We start from the raw sequence: 5,127 nt of genomic DNA, 5'->3' as shown, positions 1-5,127 counted from the left end.
TTTAAAAAAAACGTGTAATGAAAAAGCCTGCTATTTAAAGAGACATGTCTTAACTAGCTATATATTTATTCATTTACTCTCTGAGATGCAGTGCTACAATATTTACTGTAGTATCGTGGAAACATTTATATTTAAACATTTATCAATGCTGAAAGTTGCAAGCATTTTATGAATAATGGGTGACTGTCAAACTTGTTATTGTTTATGAACACATACTCTTTACGGTCGTGAAGCTCATGACTGCTGCGACTTCTCACACAAAGCCAGATGCTCCAGCCACAGTTATCGGCCATGACAGATCATGGGTCAAAGCAAAAATTGTTGTTAAAAGATGTTGAACATACGTTAGCAAAACTTTAGGAGTACCGATTTATATAAATATAAATAAGCTCAAGCCTCCCATAAATCACGTGACATATGCGACCATCCCCATACTCCCTCCCTTCTCCACGTCCCGTGTGAGAAGGGACACGTCTGGGCAGTATCCAGGCCATTAGGTAGCCTTTCTTCCCTACCATCTATCCTGACCCTTCTTAATCGACAATTTACATTAATTTTCCACTTTTTTTCTACGTTCCTTTGTCTTCCTTACATAATTCCCTTGGCTCTTGTGGTGTGCTATGGGCAAACGGTTGCGAGTATGGCTGAGTGAATTATTTGATAGGCAATTCATTTCAAATTGTTATCACGTAATTCACTTGTATTTACCACATTAAGAAATTGGAACCACAATATTTGTGTCACCTCAGTACCGACGAGTGACGTATCTGGTCTCAGCTCAAGGACTACGAAAAAACGAATTCCCATTCTTGTTTAGCAGCAGCCGATGATTGGCTGTGGCTTAAAAACATGCAAAGCAATGCATGCTTGCCTTGTAACTAGCATCCTGGCATCCGCGTTGGCAGCACCACCACGGAAGGTGCACAAGGGCCACATCCAGAGTTACCGTGGGTGGAGGTGGCAGTGGCAGTAACCACACACGCTCGGGGCTCGGAAGCAGAGCGAGCGGGAATAATGACAGCGAAGGAGGGTGACCGTGAGACATTCGGCTGTTAAGTGAAAATCCACATTATATACTGCGTTGAGGCATTTTTGGACACACAAAAAAAACAATTAGCAGGGGCTCATCTGCCTGGGTTTAAGGATACACTATCGCCTCTGGTCTCAGCTCCACAATGTTGGTTGTGTATAGATTCACACTCCCAGCGATTCGATGAGTCATTATGATTTGGGTCGTGGTTTGATTGAAGAATTCATTATTGTCCCATTATTACCGTCTCATTTATATCGTTTAATGTTCCGTGTCGTTTGCCCAGTATTGTTAACTCTGTTAGCCTGAATGTAACGTGCGCATATCATTTGCATGATCACACTTATGATTTGATGCATATATTAGTGTAAGAACCGATATTAGTAATGATTTATGCATCATTATACGTCCCAACTGGAGTTTTTTGGTTTGCTGAATGTAGGATCGTAACGTTTCTTTGCTTGCGGTGGATTTTTCCCCTGAAAAAAAAGTGTTTCCGCAAATAAAATATTTAAACCCTCCACAATTGTAAGCACTGTAAAACCCTTTTACGTAAATCCTGTTTAAGTACTGATTGCAATTGAAACGTTTTCATTGTTGGACCACTGCACCAGCATGTGAAGCTGCTGCTCGTTAAAGACCAACCCCAAACAAATGTCTCATTATGCCTCTAGATCTATCGGAACTGTGCAGTACTGTACTGTATACATACCTGTCAACCCCTTATTAGTGCCTACCTCATTACAAACCAATTCAGACCTTATTGGTCACCCCGTGCCCTTATAAGTCTCAACGTTCATCCTACAAAGTCCCATCACAAGGGAGAGACACGTATTGAAACGGCTGTACGCCGTATGGACCTGAACGATCACTTTCTCAGTACAAGAATACGGATAAATCGTATGGGTTGACATGTATAGGCACAACCGCATCCTCCCGAGAGGTCAGGGAGGGGCGAGCGGGGTTAAATCGATCTCTGTTGTGCCACCATCACCCGGGGAAGTAAAGCCTGACGATAGTCTACTTTTGCGTGTGGCAAATATGTTCAGGAGCTGAATGCCGCTGTCGAGGTCTGTGAGCCATGACCGAGAGGGCTTCGTGAGAGAATTCCGTTTCGTTTTTGCCGTTCCTCCGTTGAAGGGGTGCAGACTGCGGTGGTTTTGACGACAGTTTACGGGTGGGAGATGGGAGGTAGCCATCGCGCGGTGGTTCGACCTTTTACGTGTTCTTGTTACCTTAAACACAATACCGTCATCTTGGCGAAATGGACGTCATTCATAAACAAAACCTATAAACATTTTTTTTTACCAGGTAAGAACCGCTGAGCAATATAGCTCATTTTCAGAAGGGACCTGGCCACAAATGACAGCTCACCGAAGTGGCTATTCGCGTGCAAATGTACAGCAGCCAAATACTCTAAACGCACGTTTCTAGATGTGCAGGGAAGAACCGGAGAGACACCGCAAACTCCAGCAGCAGGCGTCAGGGTCGGGATCGCATCCACGACCTCCCTGGTATACCAAGCGAGGTACTTTCTGGTTCTTTCGGTAAAGTCACGTAGATAGAAAAATAATAAAATAAAACACGACGTTTCGATCGCAACACAAGCGGCCGTCTTCAGGTGAGAAAAAAAAAGCAGATAATTTTTTCTCACCTAAAGACGGCCACTTGTGCTGCGACCGAAACGTCGTGTTTTCTTTTTATTATTATTTCTATCTACGTGACTTTACCGAAAGAACCATAGAACATGAATTCCTGCAGTCACGAAAGCTTCAAACCAAGCGAGGTAGTTAACGTCTCGCCACCGTGGCTCCCCGACCTGACGCTGGAGACTCAAGCAGGACACGTGTATGTTAAACTTCTTTCACACCGTAACAGCCGCTTTCTGGCATGCCCTCTCGTCTAATCGCAGCCTAACGCTGAGGATCAGTCGGTGGGGCAAGAGGGGTTCGTCCGACTCAAAGTGACTAAGGGGCCGTCCATAAATGACGTCACGCGATTTTGGACGGTTTTTGACCCCCCCCCTCCCACCTCGTCACACGGCGTCACAAAAAGTCAGACCCCCCCCTCAAATATGACGTCACAAAGCTCTGCCCCCCCCCCCCCAAAGAAAAATATAAAACATGCTTCAAATCGCTTTAAACTATTGTCATTGTAGTGCGTATTTAATGTGGCGCTGCACTCTGATGTTGTAGGAGAAAACATTTATTAAAAAGTCTATTTAATTAAGTAGAACGTGTTGTCTATATTTATTTAAAGTTGCGCATTTTGATGTGACGTCACATTTCTTAAACCCCCCCCCCCGTCACATATGATCATTGTTTTTTTACCCTTTTATCTGGCAACAAACACCTTTTTTTACAAGGAGTCATGTTTGCATTGACCACAATACCTGCAGTCGGAATGCAAACAAAAAAACAACAACTCTGATAAAGTATGTGGCACTGTCCTTGAAATTGATTGGTCCACACCCGAGAAAGCTTTCCTTACAGCCTAGTTTGTTGCCAGATAAAAGGGTAAAAAAGAAACCAATGATCTTATTTTGCTACTGTCAAAGGAGGTTCCAATGGGGTCAATCGTCACAAATGTCTGACCCCTCCCCCCCTCCAGGTGCGTGACGTCATTTATGGACGGCCCCTAATTCACAGGGCCCCCTCTCGCGCGTTGTCATCACGTTCCATTCGGTGGGCGCGGTGATCGTGAGCTTTTGAATTGCGTTTTGATTCATTAATCGTAACACGTACAACGAGGTGGTCGGGACCGTGACCCGAGTCCCAAGATTAACGGATTTGAGATTAATGGATTTATTTGGGATTAATTTCTCCCAGATAATCGCGTGCGAGTTTGTTAAATTCCGTGGCTATCGTCAACGTCGCAGTGTCTTTAAATCCAACTAAGTTTAAAACGGGGTTAATGGATAGCTCACAAACGGCAGTTATTTTAAGTTAAGATAATAAAGGTGAAAAGGCGTGGAAATGTAATTTCGATTTTTCTTTTTAACGTGAAGCTTCACTCAAGGTCCGGGGCGCGCGCCTCAAAACGCGGGAGAACATTAATCGCAATTATATATCCGAGCTCAAACGTCAACAAAGTCGCCACGATAACGGCCCCGCTTTTATAGCCGATTTAAATTGATAAGTAAATAATAACAACAACAAACCCCGCGCGCACCTTTCGACTCTTGAGAACCGCGAGCTCGGTTCAGTTTTCAGTTTTATTTGTTTTGGTATAGCCCTGTGAGCCATTCGGCTCTTGAATCGGGTGCAACCGCAACAAACAAAACACATGAACAAGAAAACATTTTAAAGTGACTTTATGTGACTGTGCAAACAGAAAATCCAGGGGGAAAAAAAACCAGCAAAAAATATTCCTGAAAAAAGCACCGTACACCAACCCGCTTCATTTTGTGTTGCGTCATCAATACAAAGGGGGCGGGCCCAGGAGGAGACGGAGGCCATGTTGGGTGGGGAGTCGCGCCGTCCTCGTGAGGGGGTGGAGGTGGGGGGGGTGAGGGGGGGGTTGGTGGAGGGGGTGGGGTTGATGGAGGGGGAGTTAGTGGAGGGGGCGGGTTGTTGTAGGGGGGGGTGGTGGAGGGGCGGGTTAGCGGAGGGGGTGTTGGTGGAGGGGGCGGGTTGGTGGAGGGGGAGTTAGTGGAGGGGGCGGGTTGTTGTAGGAGGGGGGGGGGTGGAGGGGCGGGTTAGCGGAGGGGGGGGATTGGTGGAGGGGGCGGGTTGGTGGAGGGGTTGGTTGAGGGGGCGGGGTTGGTTGAGGGGGCGGAGTTGGTGGAGGGGAGGGGTTGGTGGAGGGGGAGGGGTTGGTTGAGGGGGCGGAGTTGGTGGAGGGGAGGGGGTTGGTGGAGGGGGCGGAGTTGGTGAAGGGGGCGGAGTTGGTGGAGGGGGAGGGGTTGGTTGAGGGGGCGGAGTTGGTGGAGGAGGTTGGTGGAGGGGGCGGAGTTGGTGGAGGGGTTGGTTGAGGGGGCGGAGTTGGTGGAGGGGAGGGAGTTGGTGGAGGGGGTTGGTGGAGGGGGCGGAGTTGGTGGAGGGGGCGGAGTTGGTGGACGGGGAGGGGGCGGGGTCCGTTGGCGCGTCATGGATAGA

Source organism: Petromyzon marinus, chromosome 3 (assembly GCF_048934315.1).
Source record: "Petromyzon marinus isolate PM22_M1 ecotype Great Lakes invasive population chromosome 3, UKy_Petmar_22M1.pri1.0, whole genome shotgun sequence".
Classification (NCBI taxonomy): domain Eukaryota; kingdom Metazoa; phylum Chordata; class Hyperoartia; order Petromyzontiformes; family Petromyzontidae; genus Petromyzon; species Petromyzon marinus.
The sequence above is the reverse complement of the archived record's forward strand: the minus strand, read 5'-3'. Positions refer to the sequence as shown.